This window comes from Macrotis lagotis, chromosome X, assembly GCF_037893015.1.
Source record: "Macrotis lagotis isolate mMagLag1 chromosome X, bilby.v1.9.chrom.fasta, whole genome shotgun sequence".
In the NCBI taxonomy this organism is placed as follows: Eukaryota; Metazoa; Chordata; class Mammalia; order Peramelemorphia; family Peramelidae; genus Macrotis; species Macrotis lagotis.
Genome location: NC_133666.1, coordinates 526,374,678 through 526,401,909, shown reverse-complemented (window position 1 = coordinate 526,401,909; position 27,232 = coordinate 526,374,678).

Sequence of the window (27,232 nt, the reverse complement as noted above, 5' to 3'; positions counted from 1 at the left end):
AGGGGCTTGACCAGTCAATGGCAACCAGAGTGATGGGGAGCCTGTAAACCTCTAGATGTCTTGCCCAGTTTCAGTGATCAAAATTTATATTCCTTTGGGCAGGGAACCCACAGGTTGGGCTGGAAGGAAGGAAGGAACAAAGGAAAAAAGGAAAAGAAGGAAGGAAGGAAAGAAAGAAGGAAAGAAGGAAGAAAAAATAGAAGGAAAGAGAGAAAGAAGGAAAGAGAAAGGAAAGGCAAAAGGAAAGGTAATAGGAAAGGAAAGGAAAGAAGGAAGGAAGGAAGGGAGGGAGGAAGGAAGGAAGGAAGGAAGGAAGGAAGGAAGGAAGGAAGGAAAGGAGGGAGGGAGGGAGAAAGAAGGCCAGTTGGCTTGCAATGGGGCTCTTACTACTCACATAGGTTGTTGTTTGTCCTTCTAGAAGAGGACCATGACATCAGAGGTGATGCCATGAGAAGCACATGAATTGGATTTGAGTGTGGGGGTACTAAGTCACCAGTCTCACTGTCTCCTCTGGAGCCATCTGGATCCAGTGACTAGGTATGGATCAGGACAACTGGCGATGGCACCTTACATCAGTTGATCTCATGCCTAGAGCTCTCTCTCCCTCATTACCTTTGCCTCTTTGGTGTCCTAGCTTCTTTTAAGGCATAAGTCTTCAGGAAATTTCCCCAGGTTCCTCCAATTATTACACCACTACCCCCTTTCCCTCTGCTTCTGCCCCACTGCACCATTATTTACAAATCAGTGAACATATCATATCACCCTAGTCTAGGGATTATTAACCTTTTTTGTGTTTAGACGCTGTTGGCAGTCTGGCGAAGTCTATGGACTTCTCAGAGTAATGTTTTTAAATTGATGAAATAAAGAAACCAATTGCATTGAAATATTTATCAAAAATTTGTGAATCCATGCTTGAGAAACATTGTACCTAGTAGAGTGTAAGCTTCTTAAGGTTAGGAATTGCTTCATTGTTATTTTTTTAATCTCCAAATGCCTTATACAATCATCAGTTCAAAGCAGGTAGTTGAGACTGACTAATGGGTTACTTATAAGTAGCATTAATTTCCAGGGAATATTACTAAGGTAGCCTTTGTGTTGAGTGAGTGAAAGAGGAAGAAATAAAGAAGTCACTGGCATTCCCTTTTATTCCTGTGGTTGTATGTAAGGGAAGGGAGACCGGCAGGAACTTTCCCTTCTTACTTTCACTCATTTATTATAAAATTTACTTATTTATTGATATTTACTTAGCAAATATTAGAAATATTTGTATTCTCTAAATCCTAATTACAGTTGCTCCATCCACTGTACTAACTATATAGTTCCAAAATGCATGGGAGGTTCTTTTTTAGATAGATCAGTGATACTATGTGTGTTTAAAATGCCATTGATATTAACAGAAGTCACTTTAGAGTCCAGTTTAATTCACCATTCATGTATATGGCATTATTCTGAGGGGAAACACAGGAAGGGATGGGGGGAGGATGATACAAAGATAAAATGAAAAACAGGGAGATACTCTTATAAGCAGAGAAAGATATTCTGATGTGTAAGAATATCAAAGAATGAAAAATCTCTGCTGGCTACACACACACACACACATACTACATATATATTATATATATAAAATAAATATTATATATATATATACATATATATATATATATATATATATATATGAAATAAAGGTAGGAATATGGCTACAAAGAAAGAGTGTGACCTTGCCTCCTGGACTTAGTTTTGTGTTTCTATGTTTTACCCCTTTACCACAAGTCATCATCAAAGGAGATCAGAAGGGGTTTTGGATTTGAGAAGCTATGTGAACCCAGGAGGGCAATCTCTAGATTGGATGTTGATTAAATATAGTCTAGCAATTGGAGATTTATAGAGAGGCAAAGGAATTTGCACTTTAAGCTAGAGTGGGATCTCTAATGTAGAGGCAAGCCCCTGTGTTCAGGAAATATAGTTAAAAAAATAGATTAAGCCTGAAGCACTACCTAGCTGAGAATATCTCTAGAGAGCTTGGCTTCTGGGGCAAAGTATCTTCTGCTGATGAAAAGCCTGTTTTTGCTGAAACTCTAAAAGACCATTCCCAATGGAAAAAAGGCAAGTTTTTTTTCAATTTGTTTTGTTTTCTAAGAAGGACTTTTGCTAATCTAATATCTGAGTGTGTTAAGGGCTACTTCTTTCTGAAAGAGCTATAGGAAACATTAGAGCTTTAAATTAGAAGACCATGATGGAGCTGACTCATCATGAGGAAGAGATAATATTCTTGCTAAAGATTCTAACTGAAGTCACAAACTGGAATCAATTAATAAGAATTTATGAGAAATTTGATATAGGCCAGGGAGTATTAGGTGGTGGGCTTATAAAGACAAAAATAAAACAATACTTGTCCTCAAGATGGTTAAATTTTACTGGGGAAGAGAACATGTACATGTAAACTAGGTTTCCAGCTGAGTCTAGAGAATTTTGCAAAAGACTCTTAAGTGGTAAAGAGAATGATGACTTGTCACTGAATCTGTCAAGGATGGAGTTGTTGTGAGAGCTTTGAAGAGGAAAGATGCACCATTCCTTCTTTGAGAGAAAAACAGGTATAGTTCCAGATTCTTTGGGGGGGGCAAATTGAAGGGAGGAGAGATTTTAAAAAAGACTTTGGAAGTAGCAATCATATAAAGGAAGTTGCTTCCCAGTTAAAAACTTTGGGGAATGTCTCCTTTAATGAAATTGGAGCCTCCCTCTCTCTTAGGTGAGAGAGACTCAGCCTGGTCCCATTTAATAATCTTATTTTTGTTTTGTTTTGTTTACTGTAACCTTTGGAACTTCTATTTTTCTTTATCATCTTCTCGGACTTTCTTTTTTTTTTTTTTTGCTTTTCACTATTTGTAATGGTCTTTTGTATAGCTAGCATTTTGTGGTAAGGGTTCAGGCTAGTAGATATAAACAATAGTGTCCAGGAAATTGATTTTTTGAATCTAAAAAGTCATGCCTCAAAATCAGTGGTGGGGAACCTTTTTTTCTTCCAAGGGCCATTTGGATATTTACAGCATCATTTGCCTGCTGTATTTGGAATAAAATTTAATTAATTCACCCCTAAAAAACTCCTGTATTTATTGAATTTTGATCCCCTCCAAATTTATTGAATTTCAAGCACCTGACCATGGGCCTTATGGCCCTTGGGCTGGAGGTTCCCCACCTCTGCTCTAGACCAGTAACCAGAAATTTATAGGTGGTAGATAGATATAATTCAGGTCTGTTATCTCTCTCTGTCTCTGTCTCTGTCTCTCTCTCTCAGAGAAAAATAGACTACTCTGCCTTTTTCCCTTCTCCCTTCTCCTGCTCCCCTCAAGTCAATGCTCATAGTTTCCCCAGGAGAAGAGAGGTAAAGATTCCAGAAATATCTATCAATGCCTTCCCTCAAGTGACCTGTCTAAATATTTAGACATCTTAAATGGGTAATATACAACTTACAAACATGAATGAATATACATAAAATAAATAAAAAGTAATTGTGGAAGGTGGAAGGCACAGCAACTGAGGAGTTCAGGCAACCCTTCATGAGGAAGATGGTATTTGAGTAGTATTAAAGGAAATGGGGGTTTTAATAGGTAAACATTGGGACAGTTAGTCCCTCATGAGAAGAGATGGAAAAGTATATGAATGAATAACAGAAAGAAGACCAGTTTGGGAAAGAGCATAACATGCAATTCAACAAACTAAATTCAATAAACATCTATTAAACACCTACTATAGTTCAGCTACTGTGTAAATCATCAGGTATATAAATAATAAAAAATAAAGACAATCCTTGTCCTCAAAGAGCTTGTAATCTAATGTTCCACAATCATTTTTCTCATATCCAGCTTTTCACAAAAGAGATATTCTTGGGGTATTATTGACATTTGGGTTATTCTTGGCAAATTTACTAGAGAGGTTTACCATTTCCTTCTCCAGCACATTGTACAGATAGGAACCTGAGGCAAACAGGATTAAGCAACTTGCCCAGGGTCACACAGTTAGTATCTGAGATCAGATCTGAATTGAGGAAAATGAGTCTTCCTAACTCCAGACCAGGCTTGTAGTCTTTTGTGCTACCTAAATACCCTACAATCGAACAAAGGAAGGAAGCTAAAAAGGGGAAGGAGGCTACTAGAAGTATGATATACTGTAGAGTCAAAACCAGAACAACTAGTTGCTGAGGGAGAATGTTCAATTACCTGAAAAAGTGATGAAATTTCATATCCCTCTATAAAGGATGGTTTTCAGAGGAGTTTACTGTTCTCCCCTCCATCCCTCAAACAGAGGGGAGGTGTAACTGAAGGAACTGACTAAATGTGAAAGAGTAACATATAATAAGATTGAAGAAGTATTTTGGGGCCAAGGTATAAAGGACATTAAAAATCAGAGTTTATATTTCATAATAGAAACAAAATGGAAGTTTTCAATGGAATTTATTCAGTAAGGGAGTAGGAAAATCTGCTATATGGAGGATGAATTGGAAAAGTAAGAGATTTGAGATAAGGAGCTCAAGTAGGAGGTTATTGCGTGAGTTTTGGTGAGAAGGAGGAAGGGGAGGGATGAGTATTAAGTGTCTACTCCATGCCAGATGGGGAAGCTAGGTGGTGCAGTGGATAGAGTTCTCAGCCTGGAGTCAGGAAGAACTGAGTTCAAATTCAGCCTCAGACACTTCCTAGCTGTGTGAAAGTCACTTTATCCTGTTTGTCTTATTTTTCTTAGTTATTAAATGAACTAGAGAAGGAAACCACTCCAGTATTTCTGCTAAGAAAATCCCAAATGACTCATGAAGAATCAGACATGACTCAACAATGACAATATGCTAGACCTTGTGCTAAGTCCTTTACAAATATCTCATTTATTTACTATGAAGGGTAAGAAGTGATGAGCCAACTGATTAGGTATTCCTAGTGAGGGAGTATGAGGAGTAAAGGTTGCCAAGGTTGTTGACAATGGGATACTAAACTTGGAAGATGGTAGTACTCTCAGCAAAAATAGGAAAATTCTGAAGAAGGATGACATTTTGGAGAAAGTTAATTAGTTTGATGTTGAATATGTTGAGTCTGAGGTGCCTATAGGACACTCAGTTTAAAATATCCAATATACAGCTAGAGACTGAGGACTGGAGCTCAGAAGACAAACTATTATGTTTGGATATTTTTATCTGTGAGTCATATGCATAAAGCTGATAATTATTGGGCAGCTAGATAATTATTGTCATAGTTAGACATTTACCAGCTGTGTGACCTTGGGGAATTCTCTTAATCCTCTTTGCCTCAGTTTCCTCAACTGTAAAATGAGATGGAGAAGGAAATGGCAAAGTACTCCAAAATCTTTACTAAGAAAACCCTAAAAGGGATCATGAAGACTTGGTTGTGACTGAAAAATGACTAAAGAACAAGTGGCACAATGTATAGAGTTTCAGGTATGGAATCAAGAAGACTCCTCTGCCTGAATTCAAATCCAGCCTCAGGCATTTACTAGCTGTGTGACCCTGGATGAGTCACTTATTTGCCACAGTTCCTTATTTACAATGAACTGGAGAAGGAAGTAGCAAAGCTCTCCAGTATCTTTGCCAAGAAAAGCCAAAGATGGTCATTGAAGAGTTAGACACAATTGAAAAGCTACTGAACAACAGCAATAACAACTAGAACTAAACCCTGAGGAATATACATTTAGGAGGTGTGGTATAGATGATGAATTACCAAAAGAGACAGAGATGGGATGGTCTGTCAAAGCAGAGAGGATCTTCACAGTCACAGGATTAATGGAAACATATCTGGTAGTAGTTAGATCTTGGGAATAGTGGCAGGGAATGGATGTTCAGTGAAGCAAGTCAGTTGAGAATTGTACATCTCTGAATATTATCTTTCATGGGCCTTGGTCACATGTTTCCTATGTATTTTTCTTTTGACATCATAATTTATCCAATATTTATCTTGTTTGTATGTTGTCTCATTAGATTATGAACTCCTTGATTGAACGGGCTGCTCTTTTTTTTAAACATTGCATTTTAAACATGTTTATCTTACATAATAATTTCTTAATAAATGCTTATTGTCATAGTGACTTGTTATTCAGCTGTTTTAGTTGTGCCCAACTCTTGGTAATCTCATTTGGGACTTTCTTGACAAAGCTACTAGAGTGGTTTGCTGTTTCCTTCTCCAGCTCATTTTATAGGTGAGACAAACAAATTTAAGTGATTTGTTCAGGGACATACAGCTAGTAAGTGTCTAAAGACATAAAGGACATGAAGTGTCTGAGGACTCATTAAGATGGCTTTTCTTGATTACAAACCCAAAGCTCTGCCCAATGCATTACCTAGTTGCTCTGGTTTGACAGATATGTATGTATTTGCTTTTGTCATATGTGATGTTGAATGTTTTGGAGAGTGAACCCCAAGTTTATGGAGAAAAATATTTGTTACTTATCATATAATTTCATTAAATGCCTTTTCATTCATAAAGTAATTGTGACCCAGATCTAACTGACTCATAGAAATAAACAGATTTTGAGGGGCTCATAAGCTATGATTATTAAGAAATATGGGCCCATAATATGCCTTGAACATGGGATAACTCTGCCTGGGAGGCAAGTTTGTGGGTAATGATAATTTGAGGATGGTAAAGAAACCCTCTACAATCAGAAAAGGGAGGGATGGTTTTCAGTAGGAAATACCACATGTACTGAATGAACCATGAAGACAACTAAGGGATTCTAAAAGAGATGAGAAAGAAGTGAATTTCAATTATTATCCAGAAGAATGAACATAATAAAACTTTGTGTTTGTACTTCATTCTTTTCATATAAATAAATATCAAGAAAGTGTTCTTTCTTTTTTTTTCTTCTACCTCAGACTTAGGTCATAGAATTGGGCTTTACTTAGAGTGAAATGCCCAGTAAAATGCTTTAGTTCGTATAGAGGCACAAAGTGGCAATACCTGTGGGGCTTCAAGCTTTAGGGTGCCTCTAGGCAAAAGTATTTCTGTGCTGAAAAGAAAGTGCAGCAATGTGAGTCATTTATGTTTCCTAACCTATTTTCCTTGAGATAACTGTCAGATTGTCAAACAAACTCTCTGGTGGGATTTGAGCCCTAGCCACATTAAATTGGAATCCAATCTTGTTACGCTGGCCTCAGCTAGCGGATAGTCCCTCTGTGATAGCCCATGTTGTATTGGGCTGCCTTCTGTTTCTCCAGCTTAAGCTCTGAATGTATAATCATATTTCCTTTGGAAAATGACTTGTTTTTCTTCATTACAGGAACAGGATTGATTTTCCTACTGTGTGTTACAGTTGTAAAAGCAACTTTAATAAAATTTTAGGGTTATGTTCTGACATAAATCATTCCTGCAATTAAAACTGTTAACTATTTTGCAGCCCAACTGCTGCTCTTCACCTCCCCTTCCCCATCCAACTCATCCCATAAAAATAAACTTCCCACAATAATTTCTAAGCTCAAGGGCTTATGACAGCATATTTTTTTCAGTGAATGTATGTGTATGTTTCTAGAGTATACTGTTCTCTTATTTTGTCACTGTGAACTTTCATAGTTATATAGTCAACTGGGTTTAAGACAGATGTGAAATACTCTGATAAGTCACAAGCCAAGTAAAATTCCATTTCCTAAATCAAAAAAAATATTTTGTTATTGTTTGGATAATAAAAAATGTGTCCCATTTTAAAGAGAAAAAAACACATGTTCACTCCCTTGAGTAATTTCTATGTAGCCCTTTCATTTCACATGACTTTCTCTTCTTCTTTGATATTCCCTTTTTTTCTCAGAAAAACTTATTTTAGTTTCAAGTAGATGGAATTAGGTGAGGAGGGGGAGGATAGTAGAGATTGACATTAGTGCATCATTATTCCTTTACTGATTTGATCTGCTGTTAAGTCCCTGAATGCATGGTAATTGGTTAGGGGGATTATGTTAGATTGTGCAGATTCTGGATGGGACCATCTGCAGCATGCTCAGTAGAAGTTACATAAGGTATGGTAATGGAGAGGAGATATAGACAGGCGTAAGGCAGGAGAATTGGGGCAAGGGAAGGAGGGGAAGAAAATGAGATTGAGGCTAGGAAGCTTTCCATTTGGCAGAAATGTTAGTGGGAAGCCCTTACCTGAGACTTGCTGTTAATTAGAGTTCAACACTCATCTGCACAGGCTACTTAGTTGCCATGCTGAGAAGCTCTATATCAGAAGTGTCAAACTCACAGCAGCAAGTAGTCAGCAAAACTTCCAAGTACAACCTGAACTAGATTAAAATGTAATTGGGAAGTATTTAGCAAAATAAATAAAAATAAAATGCAACATAGATAATGTTAATTTGTGGTTTTCTAAATCAATATATGGCCTTTAGGTATTTTTTTTTAGATTTTTGCAAGGCAAATGGGGTTAAGTGGCTTGCCCAAGGCCACACAGCTAGGTAATTATTAAGTGTCTGAGACCGGATTTGAACCCAGGTAGTCCTGACTCCAAGGCTGGTGCTTTATCCACAACGCCACCTAGCCGCCCCTTGGGTATCTGTTTGATACCATGACTATATTAACATGGTCATATCTTTTGGATGAAAGTATATCTGGTAGAAAAAATGTATGATTTGATAAATATCAGTCTAGGAAGCCTAACACTGTCTTAATTTGTCTAAGTTTCTACTGTAGAGTAAGTGTATTTTTAGTTGAGGAGAATGGGTTAATTGATCAGAAGTGGTCAAATTTTTTCGAATTGTTTTTGAGTATTCCTTTAATATTTACATGCTAATGTCAGATCTGAGAATGGAGCTGAGAGAAAAGAATTAACCAATAACAGATTGTCTGATTTCTGAACTGAGTTCGTGAACTAAGTCATAAAATGACTGTTAGTTTCCCTTTACCTTTATAAAAATCGCATGTTTTCTCCAGAAATGCCCAGGAGGAAATGCAATTAAGTTCAATTGATGAATGAAAAAAACACAGAAAAGGGAAGGAAAAGGTGGTATACATTTTATGTATTATTAAGTAAGCATTTATTAAGTGCTAGACACTTGTCATTCAATGGCAGTGAAGCGGTTTATACCTTCAGGGATCTTACATTCTCTTCAAAGTGTGCAAGTCAGCTAAAGCACATTCTCTTCAAAGTGTGCAAATCAGCTAAAGCACATTCTCTTCAAAGTGTGCAAGTCAGCTAAAGCCAATGGGGAAACTTCATATTGTTAGATTGTTAGGAATTGTTACTTTCACAGTGGGAATAAGTGCCAGAGACAGTGTGGTGGAGTGGACACAAATGCTAAATTTGGAGTTAGAGGATCTGGGTTTGAATACTGCTTCCTTATTACCTATATGGCTCTTGATGCTCAATTTTCACATTGATTAGATTAGATGGTCTTTCATATCTTTCCTAGCTCTAAATTTATGAAGCTGTTGAAACCTACACAGCTTAAAAAAAGTATGATCTGCTTTACAAAGTTCCTAGCATTACTTTACAACTGAACTTATATGTTCTTTTACTGTTTTGCATATTGAGGAGCAAAAGTGAACCTTAATCTCCAGTCCCTAGAAGCTTGAGAGATGGCAGGTTAGGGATTTGGGTAGTTTAGGCCTTATATTATTTAACTTGACTTTGCCTTCAGTAAATATTCTTGTCATTGCTGTTATTTTTTGTTTTTAATCTTGTTCTATTAAGATTCAGTATAAATGGGTACTTGTCATTATGATTTTGAGGTGTTGGACCTCTATAGGTTTTCAAGAACCTATGTGTTGCTATATAAATAGATGTTGGAAAAAAGAAATAGGGAATGAAGAGAATAAGGGGCACACAGAGAGGAATAAGGTTTACAAGATCAAAAACTTGTTTGAAAAGTGAAAAAATTTAATCATATCAATTACTTGATAGCTGAAAACTATATACAGTTTTTAAACTTGATTCAATTAAATTGGTTGTGAAAGCTGGACAGAAACTTATATATATTATATATTACATATTATATATTATATATACATATTATATATTACATATATGTTTGTAGATAATTATATACTAGAAATTCAAGCTTCTGTAGGAAAGAGACCCAACTTATTTAAATAGGATATAGCATGGCAGAATTGAAGATGAGGTTTGTAATACAGGGACCTCAGAAATGGTTATATGGCACACCAATGTCATTATCTGACTTAGCTGTCAATCAGTGGGAAGCCATACGGTGATAGTTTTTTATTGTTTGCCACACCATGTGTCTAGCCTGATCCTTACTGACAGCTTACCCAACCAGTGATAGGTTTAAATCTCCTGGTCTTTGTTGTCTCACATAACCAGGTCCTTTCTGAAGGTCCAAGAATATAAATTCTCAGATGCTGTTTTGGAAATAACCCAGCAATAACAGAAACTCCTGAATTCTCAGACTATTATCTAATATTTATTTTATCATCTTGTAAAAAGTGAGATTGGAACTAAGGGATGTCACTGATCTTAAATCATTCAGATAGAATATGAGAATCTCTAAAGGAGTCAGAATTCCAAAATACCTCAATGTGATTTAAGGTCTTTAACAGAGGGGCATAAAAGTGATTTCTTAATATATGCTATTTTTCAAATAAGTCACATTCATATAAGGAGAAAGAAAGTTTTTTTTTTAACTGGCTAAAATATAATAGTGAAGCTACTGTTTTGATTGACAGATATGCATATGGGTGGAGAAAATGACCTTGACCTCATTAGTTATTTATTATTTGTTTTGGCTCAAGTTCATTTCCATTCTCCTAGCTCTGGGGAATGTAAAGTTATGAAGTTACTTAGAATAGATAATTGATCTCTGCCCAGACACAGGGATCATCAATTTAGAGTTTAAAGGGAACTTTAGAGGTCATCACATTCATTATCCTCTTTTTAGAGATGAGAAAACTGAGGCAAATAGAGGTTAAATGACTTATCTATAATTACACAGCTAATAAGTATGAGAAACAGGATTTGAATTTGTCTTCCTTATTCCAAGTCTATGTACTATACCATTTTTGTCTCATGAGAAGAGAAAAAGTTGAGGCAAATGCTCAGGCATAATTGAAAAGTTAACCATTATGAGACCAGTAGAGCGATTTGCTCCATAGAGAAGTTATACTTAGCGGACCCAATGAAAATACCATGATGATATCATTGGAAGATAGTGATGAGAACTTAGTTAAGTAAACTCAAGGGGTTCTCATTGTCTATCTTTGTTGAATAGCTTTCACTCCTTTTGTTAACAATTTAATGATCTGTATTTTATCTTGTTCCAGTATCAACCCTAAACTACTGATCTGAGTCTTGTTCATGTCAGAGAAGAAACATAATGTGAATTAAGACACCAAAACTAAATCTCAAAAATAAAACTGATAATTCCCATATTTGATGTTTGAAGATTTGTTAAATAATCTCCTTACAACCACATTATTAAAGTAGGTAGTATAAATATCATTAACTCCATTTCTGTCCTTCAGTTGAGGCAAAGGTATTTCAGAGAGGTACAGTGGTTTACCCAGGGTTATACAACTAGTTTTCATGTACTGAATCCAGATTTTGAACTTAACTTTCCTTTTTACTGCTTAAATGTTTTATCCATTTAGACAATGCCATGATATTTCCTAGTTATCTGTAAAACCAATATCATGGTTGGTCTTTCTTAACAATCCAAATAGCTGATTTTGATTGTTATATATTTAATATGATTCTTAATATATTTTGATTATTAATGAAATATCAAATTCAAGGTGGACTCTAGTGTGCAATAACTGGTGAGGATATAGAGATTTTGCCAAAGCTATTTGCAGGTTTTATTCAGCAAAAAGAAGAAGCAAGGAAAACAGTAGCTCCATATTAATAATCTAATTTTTTTGCCAAGCAGTAAAGGTAATAAAAATGGCTCACTTAAAACAAAGGAAAGGATAGCTGAAATGTAAACTTGAAAAAGCCAACTTAGAAGAGAAAAGAAGGAAAAATTTACAAGGATTTGGTAATTAGGAGACCTGGATTTTTATCTTTGTTCTAATCTATGATTTAGTGGTTAGATTAAATAATCTCTAAGGGCTTTTCTACCTTTAAGTTTCTATGTTTATATTTTGGCCAGGATCCATGAAGTCATTGCTGTAGAAAATGCTGATTGAGAAGACTATGTATTCAGTTTGGTAGCTACCATCTGAAGGTTCTGATCATTCAGGTGAGTTTTCTATACTCATATTCCCATATTACATGGGAGGGTCTTGAACCCAAATCATCATGTCTCAAATCTTTCTGGCTCTCTAGTCACTCATTACACTAAGTGGTTCTTACATTTATTTTTCTTATTACAATTTGGATTAACTGGAATGATGGTCTTAAATTGCTGAAATAAAATCTAAATTACAGAATATTTGAAAAGAAATATAGTTTTATTACTTTCAGTGACATATATAGTAACTTAAATTAGGCTAATGAAGTATCATCTAGTAGAGATCTTTAGAGGAGTTGCTTTAATGAACAGATAAGGTTAATTTATAATTAGCATATCAATTATATATACATATATGCTTGCATATTTCCCAAATATTTAAAGATGTTTCATTTTAAACTTTCTGCCTATAATTTGTTCTTATTAATTTTCTAAGGAAAAATTGAATAGCAATACCTTTTCAAATCTTCATAAATTCTACATTAGTGGCATGCAAATAAATGAACTTTTATCCTTTCTTCAAGTATTCCATGGGGTAGATGAAATGTCAGTTATTTTGGTTCTTTCCCAGAAGGAAATTTGTTCAGTATTTTTCTGCTTACAGTATGAGGACAAGTTGTGTAATAGATTGCAATGAAAATTCCCCTGGATGCATACTTAATAAAATAATTTTGAGGTCAATGACACGGGTAGCTAAATCTCATACAGCACAAAGTCACATATCTCTCAATAAACCAGATTCAGGCCAATGAACCACATTAGAATTTTCAACACAATACAAGGGATGTGGTGTAGGTTTTTTTTTTTTGTCTAATGTTAAATATGAGCTTTGAAAGATAGAACATGCCATCTTGACTACTATAAAAGAGTTGTCCAACATCAGAGGAAGCTTTCTTTATCTTTAGGATTACTGTTAATTTTGTTAAGGGATGATTCAAGTTTTCTTGAATAGTAAAGGAAATAAAGGAAGAAGCAAACTGGAATGAAGCATTTCACTGACGCCTATTCCTCTAAATCAAGTTGGCATCTTGAAATAGTTTGCAGTTGGAAGAAAAGTTCCTGCATCTTTTAGCTTTAAGCAGATCTGACTGTATCTCATTTAGATTGAGGGTGTTATTTTGTTGACATGGAAAGTTTTAATGACAAGCCACTGTAATTGCTCAGTCCTCTTGGGAAGCACAAAAACTATAGCTGCAGTACTAGATGACATGTTTTTGTGCTTTTTTTCTGTTATCATTTTTCACTAACTGATCATCATAGCAACTCAACCTGCAAATAGAAACTCCTGAGCCCTTTAATGAGGAAGCCCTGATCTGTAGCCAACATTGAGGCCCCTGTTGGATTCTTTGTCATGTCTCCCCTGTTGAACCTCAACAACTCTAAATAACCCTCCTATTAAATGGAATGCATCACTGTCAAAGATGTCAGGTTGAGGGGTGGCCAGCCTCTGAAGCCAGTTACTGCATCATTCCTTTGCTGGCACAAGATACAGGGCTTAGCGGAGTGATTAGAGCAATTCCTCAGCACTGACTGTCACAGGAAATCAGATATAACCCCTCTGACGGTGGAAAAATGACCTAGACTTGCCTTCCCAGGCAAACTATTATTACTGGATGGTATCTCTCTCTCTCTCTCTCTCTCTCTCTCTCTCTTCAGTATCTCTTCGTATAATCTGAAGTCGGAAACATTTATTGGATACACTTAACTTCCTAGCAATTATTATTTTTTTATTTTCTTAGTTTATATCTGAAGTATACTTTCTACTTCCTTTTTATACCAAGGTTATTCCTTTATTATTTTTCTAGAAGTGTCTTCTTACTTTATTCCCTTGTAACAGAGGAAGAGTTTATTTTTCTCTGAATTATCAAAAATTGACCTCACCCAGTAAAATCAGTTACTATGGAAGTTATTAGATATAGTTCAAGAAGACAGTGTAGGAGGCACACAAAAATTCTCAAGAAAAAATAATAGTAAAATTATAATACAATAGTAGTACTGTACAAGCAGCACTATATGATATAGAATATTGTATCAATAGAAAATAGAATCATACAATAGATAATAAAATTTATTTAATGAAATACTTAATAAATCCTTCTTTCCCTTTTCTTTCCCCTTTTCCTTTCCCCTTTCCTCTTCTCCCTCCTTCCCTCTCTCCCTTCCTCACTTCTTTGTTTCTCTCTCTCTCTCTCTCTCTCTCTCTCTCTCTCTCTCTCTCTCTCTCTCTCTCTCTCTCTCTCCCTCTCCTGCCCCTTTCTCTCTCCTGTTTTTCTTCTTTTCTCCCACTCGCTTTCCCTCTTTGTCATCTTTCTCCCTCCCTCCTATCCTTCTTTCTTCCTTCCCTTCTTCCCCCTCCCTTCTTTCCTCCCTCCCTCCCTCCTTTCTCCCTTCTTTCTTTCTTTCTTTCTTTCTTTCTTTCTTTCTTTCTTTCTTTCTTTCTTTCTTTCTTTCTTTCTTTCTTTCTTTCTTTCTTTCTTTCTTCCTTCCTTCCTTCCTTCCTTCCTTCCTTCCTTCCTTCCTTCCTTCCTTCCTTCCTTCCTTCCTTCCTTCCTTCCTTTCCGCTGTTTGATTTCACACATGGTCTGACTTGTCCCTTCTTAGAAGCCTCATGTCCACCCCCCTCCCCACTCCCCAAAGCTCTCTATACCAGTGTTGATGACAAATCAATATTGGTACAGAACTCCTAGGCTCTCCCTGGTAACAGGCATTATAGATGTGTGCCACTGAAACTTGCCTAGTAAATAGCTTTAACTTACTTTTAGGGGGTTGACTGAAGGCTCAGCTTTCCTGCCTCAGGTCCCAAAATGAATAGCCACAGCTCTGAAATCAGAGAAGGCTTTGTGGGAGATAGATAGAGAGATAGAGAGATAGATAGATAGATAGATAGATAGAGAGAGAGAGAGAGAGAGAGAGAGTTGAAGACATCAAGTGGAGATGTGGGGGGAAGGGTATTTCAAGCATTAAGTGCTTTCTGGATGAGAGATGGGAAAGCTCTGGGTCATACTTAAGAGATGGCACATAATTCTATTTGGATGGATTATTTTGCCATATTAAAGATATTATATAAAGTAGTACCATTTTGTTCTCAAAAGCAAATTTGCATCTGAGTAAATGAATGAAAATAAATGCTTTTGGATAGTTGAGTTGTTCCCTTGATGCTTTTCTTCATTTAGCTGAATATAATGCCATAAAGATCTAACACTGTTCTCCCTTCAATTCTAAATGTTTTGACACACTGAATTCAAAATCTCTTTGAATTAGCAATGATTATGGCCCCAAATTTTGGATGAATGACACTGCTATTCTTGCAGTCCACACATACATCATCTTTAATAATCAAAATCTCACTTTTGAGATAGCACTTTTGGTGCTTACTGCTCTCCTCTCCTCTCCTCCCTCCCACAATACTTGTTCCCACACCCTCTGATAGTCAAGTGTCCTCCTAGGCACACATTCTCACTCAGTACTATCAGTTAGTTATAGTGGGAGAAGAACAATAACACTTTTAAATGGAAGTGGTATTGTATAAGCCTGGGGCACATGAATTAAAGTCCCTACTAGTTGGCATAATTTGCTTGGTCAAGTAGCAAGACAATCCTTCTGCTACCACTACAAAATAAAATAACTTTGGGAAAACAGCTACCATTGCATTTTCTGTGATGTGCCTAGAAACATTCTTTTCACAGCTTGGTAGGGGAAAGAGACCAATATGAGTATTAGAAGAGAGGAGAAACAAAATCAAATTTGAGTGATTGAAGACATGACAATCATTTAGCAAGCAGTATAATCACTCTGTATGACATTTCAAATAATCTTGGATAAGTAAAAGAATAAATACTGAGTCAACCAGCTTGCTGCTCCCATGATTAGCCAAAATCTTTAGAATCATAGCCAGTAAATTTTATAGGTGATAAACTGATATATGTAATACTTACAATGGTGACATTTTCAGAACTGTTCTAATATGTGGTTTTCTCCTCCTCTTCTCTTTCTCTCTGTTCCTCTTTTTTCTCTTCTTCCTTCCTTCCTTCCTTCCTTCCTTCCTTCCTTCCTTCCTTCCTTCCTTCCTTCCTTCCTTCCTTCCTTCCAGGCTCTTGCCACCTCTTTTTGACTTTACAGTAATCTCCTAATTCATTTTGTTCCCTTAAATCTTTCATCATTTTAATCCAAAATGTTTCCAAAGTGGTTTTTTAAAAAGTTCTAGACTGATTATGTCACCTTTTCACCTTATTTAATAAATTGTAGTGGATCCACATTACTTCTAAGAACAAATATAAATGCCTCTATTTAGACTTTAGGTCTCTTCATAACCTGGCCCTATTATATCTTTCTATTCTTCTTATACAGTTTATTATTTGTTCTATATTGGACCTTTGTCTGGAAAAACAGAATTTTCCATCTCTTCTGCCTAATTTTTCAGTATTTGACATTCCATGACTTGAATGAATTCCATCTTCACTTCTGTCTCTTGGAATCCTTTGTGTTACAGTTCTGTCTTTGTATTCTCAAAACTCAGCAAAGTACCTGACTTCTAGTGAACACTTAATAAATGATTTTTGATTGAATTTAACAAGGTAATGACAAAAATCACTTTATGACCCTTTCTGAATTTTTCTTGTGCTCGTCTATATATTTAAAAATGTTTTATTGGTGCCCTATTAAGAAATTGACTTTTGACCTACATTTTTTACTGACGTATTCAGTTAACTAATTGCTATAATATTTCTCTGAATTTTGCCTATTGAAGCTCCCTATTTAGATTTTTATTTGAAAATTTACTGTGAAGACTTTTGAAAGGAATTTAACTTCTTTCTGGAAGAATAAAAGTCACAATGTCTTTGAAAAAACAATAACAGTCAATAAGTCATGACTGTTAAGTTCTGAAGTTAATAGCTCAGTGCCAAGATATGATATCAACCTTTGATCAGCCAGTTTTCTTACTTTAGTGATAACACAGGGAAATTTAATAATTTTTCTTTTTTGCTATTTATTTCTTATTAAGCAAGAAAGACATTACTGTGACTTAACAGTTGACTCCAGAGCAATGAAAGCTAAGCAAATTCTTTTTTTTTTATTAGGAATGCAAGTAAGTGCTGTTTTGATTAAAGGATCACCACCATAAAAACTTTCTTCTTTAAACTCCATCATCTCCTCTTCTGTAGCCACCTTGTGCAGCCTGTCAAGGTGGGGGAGGTTAAGAATTCTGATCAAGACCTCCTAATGAAATTAACCCAATATTCTTCAAAGTATCACAGTTGATAACATGACATGCTTTATATTTTCACAGGGGCCTGGAGATTGAAAATGGAAAAGTTAAATATAAATCTTCATGGAAGTTTCAGTAATTTTTAATAATTTGTTCTTTTGTGGCATGCATATGTGAATGATATATTTGTCCTAGAGCAATACAATTCATTTCCCCACATCTGTAATATCTGCAGTAAGCTAAATTAAAAATGCATTTGTACTTGTACAGTTAAATGATCATATTTAATGAAATGTCAGAGATGAATCTTAGCAAATAGTCAGGAAATTATTTCAGAGAGTGCAGCATTTCATTACTTCAAGTCGAGGGAAAAGCAAAGTGATTAAACAAATGGTTTACTACTCCACAGGAGTGGCTACGTAGGAAGAATGCAACACCTGTGCCTGAGAATTATAGCCCTAGAACTGGAAGGACCATTAGAAATCATCTTGTCCAACTTTATCATTATATAGAGGAAAATGAGGTCTAGAGAGGTGAAGTCATTTACCCATAGATAGTGTGGCAGAATGTAACATTTTCTATCGCTAAATTCATTGTACTTTTTTAGACCTTATTCTTGGGTCTAGTGTTAACTTAAGACAATAGTGTGAGAGTTTACTTCACAAGAGTGAGAGAGAAATCGTTAGTTGACTGTGAAATTTGTTTTCACACACATACACACACAATCACAGTTGCTGAAGGCAGCTAAATGTAGATCTATATTAGGTAAGTAAATTATTAGGTTGTTTAGGTGGGAGTCAGTGAGATGTCAATAGGCAGAGGAGGCTGAAACCAAGGATTCTCTCTAGCTTGTAGGAGTTAGAGCAAAGTGAAAGCCAGAATGGAACAACGAGGAGATAGGAATGAGATGGCACAGTGAGTATAGTTTTGGACTTGGAGTCAGGACCATGAGTTCAAATTCTGTGTGTTAGCCATGTGACTCTGGGCAAGTTCTGTGACTTCTCTCAGCCTGTTTGTAAAATTGGTATGATAATAAGGTTTGCCAAATGGGATTGATCATATTGATAACTCACTTTACATACTTTAAACTGATATAATAAATTCTTGTCATATAAACTGTTAGCCCTAGATACAGACACCTTCCTCCTGCTTCATCCCCCAATACTTATTCATTTTCATCACAACCCTACTCCTTGGTTCCTATTATCCCTCAGCTTGACCTTTCTACTGTGCTCCTTAGCATCTTTAATATCTTTCTCCTACTATTTATTTATCCTGGGCAGCTAGGGGGTGCTGTGGATAAAACATTAGGCTTAGTTTCAGGAAGGCCCATGGTCCTGAGTTAATATATATGACCTTAGACCCTTACTAGATATGTGACTCTGGGCAAGTCACTTCACCCTCAGTTTCCTCATCTGTAAAATGAGCTGGAGAGGGAAATGGCAAACCATTCTAGTATCTTTGCCAAAAAATCATAAATAGGGCCATGAAGAGTAGGACATTACTGAAAATGAAAGAATAACAACAAAAATACCTAACCTATCCTCTCAAGAAAGCTGTCTTCCTAGTAAGAATTCTTCACTGGCTATTCTATGAATTTATGACCATTTCTTCCACTCCTTTTTTGCCCATAAGACTTTAAGGTGGAGTAGACATGCTTCTTGGCTCATCCTATCTTGCCCCACCTCTTTCCCCCCTCCCTCATGAACACTTTCAAACTTTTTTTTTTTTTTACTGCCAACACTCAACAAGCTTTCCTTGGACATTCCTGTCATCTAATTATCCCTCCCTCTGCCTCTTGGCTTTTAGTATCCCTCTCTACCTTTCCCTCAATACCATCCTTTGAGACAGTAATATCTACGTTGATTACCTTTCAGATAATCTGTCCTTGCTGTACCTTGATCTCCTTGAATTCTATGATCTCTACCTACAGTCAACTTTACTATTAATGAGGATGATGAAACTTAGCTTCGTAGAATGGAGGAAGTTTGAGATTTGGAGTAAGGAGAGATCTAGATTTACATCCCACCTCTGAAATTTGCTACCTGTATGTCCTTGGGCAAGAAACAATTTATTTCTCAATTTATTTCCTCTCTAAGATGGGGATAATAATTCTTGTACTATCTACCTCATACAGTTGCACTTTAGAAACATGATTCTAAAGCATGATGTAAATGTGAATGGCTATTCCCTTATCCATCATGCAAACATAAAGATTACGTCCAAGGTAAAAGTCATCTCTCAAAACATATTACCCCCTTAACTTAAGGATCATAGATTTAGAGGTAGAAAATGACCTTAAAGGTCATTGAGTTTAACTCCTCCCTATCTCCATTTTATAGATGAGGAAATTGAGATATATATAGGTATGGGGGGGTAATAGAACTGTCTGAGATGGGATTTGAACCTAGGTTTTCTTGATTTAAGGCCCAGGGCTTTGTTCACTATATTATGCAATTTCCCACTACTTGCCTGCTACTCACAAATGTATTCCACATCCTCATTCAGTCTCTTGATCTGACCTTAATATTCCAGTTTATCATAACTTTTCTAGATTCATTTAAATGATGCATGATTACCTTGACCTCGAATTCCTTAGCCCTTTACTTTTTTGAAGTTCTTACCTGAGTAACTTTCACCATTCATCTTTTCTACTTTCAATCCTGAGCACCAGAATACAGTACTTATTGGAGTCCTTGAATCCATTATGGTATTTAACTTCAGCTGGGCTTTCACAGCTACATGGTAATTCTTTTATTCATCTTTTACTGATTCTCTATCGTATTTCCCATTATGATTCCCCCTTGCTTTTTCTAATCTCTCTTCTCAAGCCATTATCCCAACCTCTTTTCTTTACTCTCAATTTTGTTTTGTTTTTGTTTTTTTGTTTTGCAAGGCAATGGGGTTAAGTGACTTGCCCCAGGTCACACAGCTAGGTAATTGTTATTAAGTGTCTGAGTGCGGATTTGAACTCAGGTCCTCCTGACTCCAGGGCTGGTGATCTATCCACTATACCACCTAGCTTCCCCTTTTCTTTACTCTCAACTGATAAATTTGTTATTTAATTTGCTGAGGTTAAAGCCTTAACTCCTTTATTCATCTTTGTCTATATTCTCAACCATTCTTTTGTGTTTCCTTCATGTATCAGAAAATGAGGAGTAATTCTTCCTTATAAAGACTAACTCTTTCATCTTTGTTGTTCAGTCTTTTTAGTCAGGAACCAGTTTGGAGTTTTCTTGGGAAAGACACCAGAGTTGATTTGCCATTTTCTTCTCCAGCTCATTTTACAAATGAGGAAATTGACACAAACAGGCTTAAGTGTTTTGCTTAGGATTATCTAGCCAGTTAATATTTGAGGCTAGATTTGAACTCAGATCTTCCTGACCCCAATCCTGGCACTCTATCTATTGCTCAACTTTTCAGCTTATCCTCTCCATTGTATCTTTGAGTCTGTCCTCTTCTACCTGCATGACTTTTGCTTCATTAGTCATTCTGCTTCCCTCATGAATCTTCAGTATCTCCCTCTTGGCATCAGCCAACAAATATGCTCAAATTTCCATGAGTCTTAAAAAAATCCTCTAAGATCCTTTCTTTGTGTCCCTTTAAGTGATCAAGCTTTCATTCCATCTCTTTTCAAACTGCCATAGAAATAGGGGACTACACTGGTTGTTTCCATGTCTTCTCTGCCCAGGTATTGTATTTTACCATATCCTAACTTCTGTCACATCTTGCTACTGATGCTATTCTTTTAAAAAATTAATTTATTTTTTGCTACATTTTAAGTTCTAAACTGTGAACTTTTCCAACCCTCTTACTGCTGACCAGAGAAGTCATATACATGTAATATGTATGTATATATGCATGCATATGTATATATGTGATACTATATGGGTATAAAAGCATACTATGTATACTATTCCTCTGGATGTGAATAATAATCTTCCTTCATAGATGCTTTATAGTTGATTTGAGCATTTATAATACTCAGAAAAAATTAGTCATTTACAATTGCTCTTTGAACACTATTGCTGTTACTGTATACAACTTTCTTTTGGTTCTACTCATTCCACTCTTCATTATTTTGTGTTAGCTTGATGGCTGCTCTTTTGTAAGTCACTATGACATCCTTATTGGCTATTGTGGTGTTTTATTTTTTCAAATGCAATTGTTCATTAGTGTAGGGAACTTCTGGTGAGGAAGTTTTTCTAGCAACTGGCACCTTCCCTGTGACTTATAGTGTTAGAATGTTGTCTGAGGGTACTAAGATGTTCAGTGACTTGCTTAGGATCTTGCATCTAGTATGTACCTGAGAAGGGACTTGAAACTCTTTTTGTCTCTAAGGATTGCTCTCTTTCTTTCTAAGACATGTTCCATGCTGTCTCTTGTGAGTTCAATAATTACTTTTTGTTAGATGAGTCACAAATCTTCATCCCCAACCTGATCAATTCTTTGTCTTTACAAATGTCTCAGTTGACCCTCAAAACAACCCTGAGAGGTAGGTGCTAAAATTATTCCCATTTTACAGTTGAAGAAACCAAGACAAACACGATTAGGTGACTAAGTATCTGATTCCAGATTTGAACTCAGTTTTTATTACAGACTCAGTGCCAGCTACCTGCCTAGGACCTGAAACTTAGAATACAGGAATGATGTCAAGAAGTGAAGTTAAGGTACCAGTGACAGCCAAGCTCTAGGAGAAACAGTGGCTACAGGAGAGAGAGAGAGAGAGAGAGAGAGAGAGAGAGAGAGAGAGAGAGAGAGAGAGAGAGAGAGAGAGAGAGAGATAGTTGGGGCTAAACAACTCAGATGAGAACAGAATGATTGGGTATCTTAAATGAATGTTCTGTACTGCTCATCTGATTAGTTATGCACTCTACATTTCCTCGATCAGTTGGCCCCATACTTTTTGCAGGGCTGTTGGCTTGCAGGTGTTCTTGTCCCCAAAGCCTGGGTCTTTTATTTCCAACCACCTCCTAGATATCTACCTGGAGGCTCTTTATAAACCTTATGTTGATTATGGCAGAAACTGAACTCATTCTTTTTTTTACCTCCAAACACATTCTCCCTCTATTTCATTTGATAGAATTATCTTGTCACACTACCACTTTCAAAACCTGACAGTCATTTTTGATACTCCCCTTTCCACCACTAATTCACTTAGTTGTCAAGAGCTCTTGATTTTACTGCCACAATCTTCCCCATTCACTAACTCCTTTTAAGGCCCTTGACCCTTGCTCTGAACTATTATGACATCTTCCTAACTTTCCTGCCATGAAATATCTCCTCTCTCTAATACATCTTGTTACCTTGATAATTTTTCTTTTGCATCATTCTGAGCAGATCACTTTTAGATCTGAGTAGATCCAATGACATTCTATATCTCATCATTGCTTACCAAATAAAGCATAAAGTTTTTTTCCTGGCATTTAAGATTTTCTACAGTCTCTTGATTTACCTTTCCAACCTTATTTAATAGAATTAATGGCTAACATTTATAAACCACTTACCCTTTGCCAGGCATTCTGCTGAGCCCTTTTTGCAAATATCTCATTTGATCCTCACAACAACCCTGGGAGGTAGATGCTACTATTCCTCCCATTTTGCAGATTAGGAAACTGAATCAAACAGAGGTTAAGTAACTTATCCAATTCACAGTTGGAATGTTTTTCTGAAGCCTGATTTGAATCAGGTCTTCCTGATTCCAGGCATTACTTAGCTGCTCCTATGTCATTTACAATATGTCCTTTGTAAAGCTGGACTATTCATCTTACCTGATTGTCATGGTACCTTCTCTTCTCCCTCTCCTTGTGCAAGTCAACTTTGAGATTGGGCTTTTTCGCCTTTATTTCCCCAGTACCTAGAACAGTCCTTGGCACATAGAATATGCTTGATAAAGCTTGTTGATTGATTAAAGGAAAACAAACAATCATCCACTAAATTGATCTAACTATAGGATTTATTGAGTGAGAGACAATCTATCTTACAAAATCACTGATACAGAAGAGCTACAGGAAGATATATACCTCTGCCTCATGTTGCCTTCTGGATATCTCTGTATTTTGTGTAATTCAAGGAAATGAAGCTGTACAAAAGGTTAGCTTTATCTAGAGATGACCTGACTCCAGTTGACCTGTAGATCTTAGGGGTTATGTGGTTTTATACTGGGCTGGAAAAGGGGAGCCTTAGTTTCTTACAAATACTGGAGTAGGTCAGGTAAGGCTAACCACAAGGGCTGGTGAATTCTTTACCAAGCCCTATGGACTTTCTGCAGGTCTACCTTCCTTTTGGCAAAAGAGACCTATCTAATTATTCCCCCATTAGTGCTGATTCTCAAAGCATCCCATGTACCTTCTCCTCGCTTTATCCTTTTCTGTTGGAACTCTTTCTTTTCTTCTCTTTAGGTGCCACCTTTTCCATGAATGTCTTCTCAGGTGAAAGTGATCCTTTCCTTGCCAGAATTTTTCAGAGGCAAGGGAACTTCCTGACCCTGATAAACTCTTTTTAGTTCAGAGATTGTATAAATATGTATGTTCACTGTGCATCCACATGCATAGTTACCCTAGCACATGTATTATTGCTCACTGATAAATTCCCAGTAACAATTTTAAATAATTCATTGCCAAAATAAGAGACCATGCAAGCAAACTACTGTTCATAGAAAATGTGATCAGGGTAAACTAGAAAGAAAGGCATCATCTTAAAAAGAGAGCTCTGTTATGCAGCCTTCAGACATGTAGATTGCATGGAGGAAAGAAACCTTCCATTATATGTACCAGAGGCTAAGGGAATCATATCTGTTGATTTTTACCAGATGATAGTAAATGACTACATAATTAATATAGCAAAAATGATTTATGCTTTTTTCAAATCCCATCCTGGAAACTCTTTGCTGTTACAAAGTATAATAAATGCAGATCTGATATTTTTCCCAAGGAGAACTGACAAAAGACCAGGGGACAGAGAACCATTGTTGTTTGTTGGGTTAATATTTATTGAGTACCTGCAGTTACTACAAAACAGACATATTAGGGATACTACTGGCAGAACATCCAAGTCACATTTTTAATTCAGTTTGGCTAGCTTTTAGTTGCTACATGAAATAGTGAAATCTTCATGAGCATCTGAAGTCTAAGGTAAGGAAGATTTGGAGGGAGTAGAGTAAAAGAAAAGACTCTCATTTAATTTCTTCTTACCAGCTTTTGAGCATCAAAAAGAGTAAGAGGTACTAGAGAGAAGAAGGCAGTGAAGAGGGGGCCTAGAGTGTAGAGTTTCATTTAAAAAAGAAATAAAATGAACAAAGGCAGAAACAATGGAACAAATCAAATCTCATTGAGAATTTTTTCCACTTGACCTGTTCTTTCCTTTGCTGGCCATTCTCTCAGTGGGGAGTCCTCAGGGAAGAGTTTCCTCAGTTCTTAAGGTTTCTGGACATAACTTCTTCCTCCTAAAAGTGCTGCAAATTATCTCCCTATTTTATATCAATATGGAGCTGTCAGATCATCAGCCCTCAATATCCCTGAGCTCAGTTCAGTTGCAAAGGGTTGGAAAAAATAAATACCCACACATATGTGAAAGTGTATGTTAAGATTTATTACCTTTGTGTTTTGATGAGAGGAAATATTTGATCAGATTGTTGCCAAAGAAAATCATAAGTCATTTGTGTGTATATCTAATACTTTTTAAAAAGCATGTGCCCTACAGAGAAACTACAGTTTCATTCTTAGTTGAGAGTTTCAGATATGTTTACTCATCTTCAATTTGATGATAAAACAAATAATGCTAAGAGAAAAGACAGTTTGACAAGGTCAACCTCATAGTGTTTCAAGCTGGGATTTCTCTTTTTTGGTTTGCCATATTTTAGGAGATGTGCTGGGTTTTTGTCAGAAAAATGGAGGAAATAGGATACTGATGCTGGAAAGAAGCATCAGGATTTTCTGATTGAGAAATTCAGGTACATTCTAACATCAAAAAGAGAGCTTTGCTCCTGAAATGACATAACCTGTGAAATCCTTCAAGAGTTTCTTCAATAACATTTTAGTGTTTATGTTACAGTGAAAAGAACATTGACTCCGGAATCAGAAGCATGGGTTCAAATCCTCCTTTAATGCTTTCTGCTTGGGTGAGACCTTGGGCAAATCACTTGGACAAAGTTCTAGGACCTCATTTTTCCTCATCTGTAAAATGGCTCCTGAGGTCTGTTACAGCCCTAGATCTAAGGGCCTGTGAGTACTTTTTCAAGTGTCTAATTCAACTGACTCAAGAAGTGGAGAAAAACAAAGTTTTTGTTTTCAAGAAGAAGTAGGCAAAGGGATACAATGATATTTCAGAGTCCATCAGACAAACCAGAATTAGTTTCCTCCTTTATTGAGGTCACTTGAATCAACCCATGGCTTTATGATTGACTGAAGGAAGTGGTAGCTTCAGGACAAAAGCATTAGACCTTATCTTGGCTTCTAAGACCTTTAGAAGGCTAAAGATTTAAAAACAAATTAAGGGGAGCAGCTAGGTGACACAGTGACCCCTGGAGTCAGGAGGACCTGAGTTAAAATGTGACCTCAGACACTTAAGAATTGCCAACTCTGTGAAGTCATTTAACTCTATTACCTTACAAAAAAAAACAACAAAAAAAAAAACCCAAACAAATTAAGGACAGAACAGTAGGACTAATATTTACTTAATTGCAAAGTCTCAACCACACAGAAATATGTTTTCCTTAACAAACAATGAAATGATTTTTAAGATTTAATTGGCCCAGGGAACCAAGGCTAAACTTGTTGACATAACTTTCCAATTTCATTTGGCATAAGAGCCCATCCCTCTTTGACTTGTTAGATATCCCACTGTTGTGCAAGTCACACTAATACACCTTCTGTAGAAATGAGGTAACCTGTATCCACTTGAAGTGGTGTAGCTTTGTTGCTACCTATTCTTTCCATGTTCTTATTAAATAAATTGCTCTTGTTAAATATCCCATGGTCCAAAAATATCTCATTTTGTTCTAGTTCTGATTCTAAATAATTGGAATCTCTTGAGCTTGGCTTGGTTCAGAAAAGCAAAGCATAAAGATTAGCCAGGATTTGAATGTTGACCTTGACTGAGTTTATAACTTGTTTTGTCTTTAACATTCATGCTTAAATCTCCCCCATCCTTAAAAACCCCTCAATTGATTCAATCATCCGCATTACATTTTATCCTATATCTTTTTTCTCTAAATATAAACTACTTAAAAATATACAACTCCACTTCTTTTTTTTTTCTTTCTAAAGTCTCTGAAATCATCAATCAAACTGCTTCTTTCAAATTTATTGATTCTCTTAGTTATCAAATTTAGTGTCATTTCCTCACTCAATCTTGATGCTTCAGGATCTCTCTGAAACATTTGACATTGTCAAACCTTTACCTTTTGGATACTTTGTCCTCTCTAGGTTTTTATAATACTGTTCTCACCTCTTTGCTGTCCGGACACTTGGACAGAATGGAGACTTCTCAGTTTCCTCTTGTGGCTCTTCATGCACATTTAGCTCTAGTCTCTTCTGGGTTATAATCACATATTTTCAACTGCCTTTTGGACATTTCGAACTGGATGACCTATGAACATCTCAAAGTCAATATGTTCAAAACAGAATTAATTATCTTTTCTCCCAGATCCAAGTTTTTGCTTTTATTGTAGAGAACATCATCATAACCTTCTCAGTAATTCAGGTCAGCAACCTTGGTATTCTCCTTGACTTCTTACTTTTATTCATCTCATAAATCTAATCCATTGCCAAATCTTGTTATTTGTACTTTCACAATATTTCTTATAATATACAAAAACATATATACACATACAACATACATATTGGTTTGGTATATATATATAT